The following is a 7,062-nucleotide window of genomic DNA, read 5'->3' as shown; positions in this document are numbered from 1 at the left end:
TTGTTCAAATTTGTTTTTCTTTTACATATATTTTACCAAAAATCCCATGCTTCTTATACAACCAATCCAAAATAGGGCAGATATTGCAATAAGCTAGATAATAAAATTTACTCTAATTATATAAATCATAAGTTCTATATTCAACATTGTAATAAATGTATCTACAATAATTCTAACTAGGCTAATTAGTAATTTTTCAGTCTGAATTTTGACATATAGTAAATTGTGCCCCCTGAATTTTTTAGCCGTTAAAATTCCCCCGAACTATGGAGATTGTTAAACTTAAGAGCTTTTGTCTAATTTCATTCAATTTTACTGTTTCAATAATTATTTATGTACTAAATCATGCTCCCCAGACTTTGATATCTACCAAATCATGCCCCTCAAACTTTGACATGTACTAAATCATGCCCCTTGAACATTTATCCATGTTAGAATTTTTTTTTTACTAAAATTAGACAAAAGTCTTTAAAATTTAACAATCGCAATAGTTCAGAGGAATTTTTAACGACCTAAAAAGTTCAAAGTACACGATTTAGTACATGTTAAAGTAAAATTACTAATTAGCCTTCTAACTATATCCATATACTTTATGCAACAAAAATGTGTAAATATTCTCTCGAATTAATTATAAAAAAATATATATATTTCATCAACTCAATCGTATTGTGCCCAATATTCAAGTATTTTATTGGGCTCATCCATTAAGTAACAGAACTTTCCACGGCACTAAAACCAAAATTATTATTGCACGAGTTGATTATATTAAATAACGTGATAAAGTTAAAAATTAATAATAAACATTACATTGACTTTTGCCAGAAGTTAAACCATCGCATAGAAAAGTCAATTGTGAAAAAGTCTATCATCATCGTCAAAATATTGAATCTGCGTGGTACTTATTTTAATGGCTCACGAGGACACAATACTTCTCTACACTTAATTTGTGTGGTCTTCTTAAGCAAAGGATTGAACAATTCGATAGCACATTCCTAAAATTTAATATCACTTAGATAACATAAGCGAATGGAATCCTCTTAATTACCTCTCTGCCTAATTTAGTCTGGCAAGGTGTAACGTTTTTTTTTCTCCAGGAATAGGAACATAGGCGTGTAAACTTCAAAAATGTATCACTTAAGTGCCGTTTGTTAACACTTTTGTTTTTTAATTTTTTAATCACAAAATGAAAGTAAAATTTTAATTTTTAAGAATTTTGTTTTTGAAAAACAAAAATGCGTTATACAACCACTTTTGTTTTTCAATTTTAAAAATAGAAAACAAAAGTGTGTTTAATAAAGTTCATTTTCATTTTTTGATTTTATTTAAGTCGGGTCTAGGTCTAGAGTTGGATTCGCATTCGGCTCAGAGGCCGGATTCAGCGCCAGGGCCGTGGGAGGGGAATTAGGGTCCGGTCTGGTCGGAGTTTAAAATATGTTTGAAAAAATATTGAAAGTGACTTTTTTTTTTTGTTTTTAAAATTTTGATTCTTAATTAAAAAATTAAAAAGTAAAAACAGTTTTACAAAACATGTTTTTGAAAAATATTTTCACTTTTCTAATTATAAAAACAAAAACTAATTAAAAAAATGTTACCAAACGCCCCCTTAATTAGGACATAATTAAAAAAATACAACTTTGAAGCTCTCCTAAATGATAGCAAGGAAAATTTGCCTCATTGACTTGAAATGGTATGTTGACAATGTGATTTGACACAGTATTATGAATGAACAAGGATCGACTCTAATAGGGATTTTCTATCAACTTAGCAGTAGCAAATATAACAAAATAGTGATTCGTATATTGATATATATGAAGAAGATAACAGCGTTGCTAGGTATTCGAGAGATCCAGTGCTCTCCCAAGAGCTACTGCTCATTAACTAATTCAGTCTCCCCCTCATCCATTTCCAATACACTCTTATCTATACTACTTTAATACCCTATTACAATAACCCATTTACCTTCATTATTTAATATCTTAAGGCCTAACAATAGCAGTAGTCCGAAATTCACTTTGTGCTCAAGGTGAATAGCAACAAGCTTCCACGACAGTCTTTGTTCATCCTTTATCAAATAACCAAGTCAGTAGATGAACATTGTTCGCACTGCGAAAGTGAAGACACCATTTAACAAGCAAACCTCGCTCAAAAAACTAGCAAAGTAAAGTCGTAGTCCCGCCTTTGGTAGGATGAACAAGTGATCATTGAAATGTGGCAGCAAGGTTAGGCGTTTTCAAATTTGTAACTCGATGGTCCCCCAATCAAAAAAAAAGTCGCTAGCTGCATTAATAGGGCCAGATAATGATAATGGTGAGCATGAAAAACACACAATAGGGTCTAAATAGAGCTGGCGCACTCTAATTGCTCTTGATGCGCTCCTCCTCTATCAACAAACCAATTACGAAATGGCACTCCACTACGATAGTTAACTGCAGTATGTATCTCCAAATTTCGCATGTGGTATATATCTCGATACGACTCTAGGAATTGCACCAGCCGAGCTGTTTAAATTTGTAATTGAGCATTGTAAAGCTTGTCTTCTCCATTGAAACGCCTTATGGCCCTTCTCAGAACAAGTTCCTCAACTCTAAAAGTAGAAGCCTAGTGCAAAGGAAACACACTGGTTGCACAACCATAAAAGAGAAATGTCTGCCACCTGTTATTAAATTTCCAGCTTTGTAAGTGATGCTTCTGCAATTTGTTGTACAAGAAGTTCCTCTTAAACCTTTCAAATAAACTAAGGTAATCTGCCCAAGCAAAATGAGCTTGAGTAACTGACTGGATAAGAAGATGTGGCCAGCTTATATAAATTAATTCAAAACTAACTGTGAGGAGTGCACCTTCTTTAGATGACAACTGTATTCCAATTTCAAAGTGCAAATTTAGTGGCAACAAGGACTTACCTCTTAACTCCACTGGCTATTCTTGTCCAAAGCTTGTTCTCTCACATTTTTGTTCTTTATTCTCAAATTAATATTTATAGAAATTGGTGCGATAGTCTATTCTCTTTCACTAACCCAAATTTGTGTGCTTCAATAATAAATAGAGTGAACATTTCGAGAGAATAGTGCGCAGGTAAATAAAACCCATAGTGAATGGATTCTACACTAACCCTTGCCAGTGAGATCTCACGAATACCAGGCCAAGAATACATGCATATGAAATGTATCACCTTGTTCAATGTCGAAGCACGATCATCTAAGGTCCAACTCTTGTGAAGATGTTTGTTTGAAAACCCCTCCAAATAAACCAAGCAAGTCTAAAATATAGATGAAGGAAAGAAACAATTACTAAAGATACGTGATTGTAAAGTTGGATTAGTCTCTTTACCACAAAGTTAACTCTTCTCCTTCTATCAAAAATCCAGCGAACACTTGATCGAATAAAAAGTTGAACCATGTTTCCTTTGTTCTAGCCAGCCTCCCTAGTTGCCCCATCGCTGGCGGCCTTGAAGTAAGGTTTGTAAGTCGCAACCCTTCATATTACCACGTGCGATTAGAAAATGATAAAGCCTGACGAGGATGCCATTTTTTTAATCCATGATAACCTAAAACAAACATTAAGCCCATATTCTTACTTACTAGGCCCTCATGGGTTAGGCCACAGTGAGTGGGCCTTTGACTATGACAAGGAGTCTTTAGCCCAGAGCCTAGAACTCCAATCCCAACTATACTGAAGCTTCAAACATCTCTAGCACACTCGTTCAGATCCGATGGCTCCTCTGGCACCTTCTCGACAGTCGACGGCGCTGCATTTCTGACGAGGAGTGGTGAGTGTTCCCCACGTCAACCATGTTGAGGTTTCGTGTCGAAATCTGTCCCTGCCAGCTAAGAATTTTTACCTAACTCAAAGCAGGTAAACTGAGAGGATATCGATCACATTTGGTGTCTAATGGAATGAAGAATGTCTTCTCTGACGCCAATCGACACTGCAACTCGCATGAGCTTAACGCCAGCGGTCGAGAACGCTGCTCCTCCACCGTTAAGGGGCGTTGTGTCTCACCCAACCAAAGACCTCCGACCAACTTCAACCAGGTAGGACAGAGAAAATACCAGTGTTATTATCCTCCTGTTGAGTGTCGATCATCTTCTCTAGCTCTGGTGAGTTACCGTTCGACTTTGACGACGTATCTCGAAGAACCATGTCGTGGTGTTTGGCTGGAAGTGTTAGCGAGACACTTCTCAAATCTAAAATCGTCGTTGCTTCACCTTTATGACCTTCGTCGCGTGGTTTGTCCTCCTCTATGGTTTTCGCTGCCTTTGTTACTTATGGCAGGAACATCCTCGAACAACTTTTTGTTGGCATCAATTGTTCATCCTCAATCACCACTTGTTCGTCATTGGTTTCATGCCTCTCTGGCATTCTATATCAATTGAGTAAGTTGATTCATCATCAAGCCTACATGTTTGTCGATGGTTTTTTCAATCGTTGCCTAAAACAATGATTTCATCAACTCCAATTGATTAAAAGCTTGTTTCGATCGAATTTCCGTCATACCTTGCCCCATAGATTGATTGCTTTGATACTATTTGATAGGGATTTTCTATCAATTTAGTATATCAGTAGCAAATATAACTAAATAGTGAATCGTATATTGATATAGATGAAGAGGATAACAATGTTGCTGGGTATTTGAGAGTCCCAAGAGCTACTGCTCATTAACTAATTCATTTTCTCCCTCTCAACCTTTTTCAACACACTCTTATATATACTACTTCAATACCTATTACAATGACTCATTTACTCTCATTATTTAATATCCTAAGGCCTAACAAACTATATAGCAAAGGATCCAACTTACTGAGTATATGCTCGTGAGAATGACAAGTCATAGATAATGATTAGCAAGAGAAAAGAGAGCACAATGAGAGCTTATAAAGAATCCTTCACTGGCCTCATGATGGTACACAGATCAAGTGACCAACACAAACTCGACCTCCCATTCAATAACTTTGATCTCTATCTCTGCCATACGGTCTTGTAGTTCATGCAAAAGTTTATTCTATTCTTCAACTTCTATCCTTTTTTCTAAAGTATAAAAGTTGGTCATATGAAAGAAAGCAAAAAATAAGTTTTGAATGTAAGTAAATGTTAAATAGGCCATGGCATATTTCTCTACATATGTGTTAGTGTTACCTTTAATTTCTTATTGGCAGAAGTAGTAATAATAATTAAGTGTAGTAGAAAGTCCTCTTACCAGTTCATCTTATAACCATTTGGCTGATAAGATTTTCATAATCAATCAGATCTCAGCTTCTGATGACAAAACAAAAATGGATTTAGAAATGGAACTTTAAATAAAACAGTTTATTATATGTTAAATATGCAGTATATTTATATATGTACAGTACTACAATTTTGTGAATTGAATGCAAGATTGGGACACTTAGCTAGGCATGCAGGAGTAAATCAAAAGTTGATCATCATTAATTCAGATTTTGAAATTCACAAAGTCAATTATTATTAATGTTAATCCCTCTGAGATGAACAAGTCTGATGGGGAATAAAAATTTGTCCAGCTACAAAGATTACCAGGCGATAAATGAACAAAACATGAGCATGTTAATAACAAACCTCCAACGGATATTACTTAAATCCTTCATATATTTTACCCTTCATTAGATGCTTCATACACTTATTTTACTTGGCAATTATAATCTCTCACCAGTTGGAGTCCCATCAATTTTCATTTAAGTTCATTAACTAAGAATTCTTTCTATTTTATAGGATCATCTTGGAAGTCTGCAACAAGACAACAAGCAAAAAACCTAAAGAACATGAAAGATCAAGGAACATATACTTGAATAAATTAGACAAGGTTAATGTAAATTAGGATTAATATGCTGATATGGTGGTTTAGATTCTCATTATAAACTAGCACTCGACTTGTCACATCCAAATTAAATTGAGTACTTTGCTAGATTGAGACACTTAGCGGTAATAGAAATTGGACTAAAACAGAAACCAAAACATTATTCTTTAGCCAATCAATCTAACTCAGATCAACTAAAACATAAATCAAGCCAATTTGCCTCTTAAGTATGCACACAGCCAAAAGAAAGACAACACTCCAATTATTTCTTAGTAAGGGGAATTTTCAAGTATTTCACAATTAATTTCTACTCATTACAAAGTGTAATAAACGTACACCTGAGAAATAGAGAAACTAAATGAAGGATAACCTTTTATATTAAAAACGTCTAATAGAACTGAAATGCATCGAAGAACTCACACATATAATACTGTTCTCCTGAATTTGATTTTGGTCATCCACGACTGCATTGAATCAAACATAGTAAGTATACTCTTACAACTAAGAGAGAAAATTGTACCATCAGGCACTGACCTCAATGGAGGGAACATTGAAGGGACGAAACATCAAGAGGAACTTACAAATAGCAAGCGAAGGCAAGAATGATCAAAGGCCACCAAAACACCATGGTTGTGATACAAGGTTCAAAAGAAAACCCTTGCTTAGAAGCTCTAATGTGAAGCGGTGGAGATGGAGAAGGGAAGGAGAGAACTACGTGGGGACTGTGTTTCGAGCCGCCGATGGGACTTGAGACGCCAACGATACATGAATATTAGTTGTGCGCCTTACTCTCGTAGACAGAGGGCTGCGACTGAGCTTCGAAAGAATAAGAAAATCTTTCCCTTTTGACCTTTTTTTTTTCTTTCAAAAAAGTTTCATTTGGTGCGTATTTATGTTACAACTTGCACTTCAAAAAATAAAAAGGGAAATTTTTATATATATACATTATATACATTAATATTACAGAAAAAACGTTAAATGAAAACAATCCATGTGTATGCCGTGACACGTCATCAAGCTTACCGTGATTAGCTTCAATAATTTTGGAACCACCGGCGATGAAGGAGACGCGCCCACAATTCCACTTTTCTCGGTCATCCCTGCACGTGGTTAACCTGATTCAAACGGAAAGAAACCAAACCAAACTTGAACGAAGAAACACCATTAACGGAGACCTCGACAGATCTGAAAATTGGAGAATCGATCATCATATCTCTCAAATACGTTGTTGTATACAACAAGCAAATCATCAT

At 35.3% G+C, this 7,062-nt stretch overlaps 1 long non-coding RNA gene across 1 annotated transcript; it reads right to left on the bottom strand.

Moving 5' to 3' along the window:
• Positions 1–1,775: 1,775 nt before the first annotated feature.
• Positions 1,776–6,676, bottom strand: LOC115717195 (uncharacterized). The gene is made up of 3 exons (XR_004011701.2): positions 6,391–6,676; positions 6,230–6,273; positions 1,776–5,739 (listed from the first exon to the last, which is right to left on the bottom strand). It is a non-coding gene; the product is annotated as an uncharacterized LOC115717195 (long non-coding RNA).
• Between the last annotated feature and the right edge of the window lie 386 nt (positions 6,677–7,062).

Source organism: Cannabis sativa, unplaced genomic scaffold, assembly GCF_029168945.1.
Source record: "Cannabis sativa cultivar Pink pepper isolate KNU-18-1 unplaced genomic scaffold, ASM2916894v1 Contig7, whole genome shotgun sequence".
NCBI lineage: Eukaryota > Viridiplantae > Streptophyta > Magnoliopsida > Rosales > Cannabaceae > Cannabis > Cannabis sativa.
This window is presented reverse-complemented; position numbering and strand designations above follow the sequence as displayed.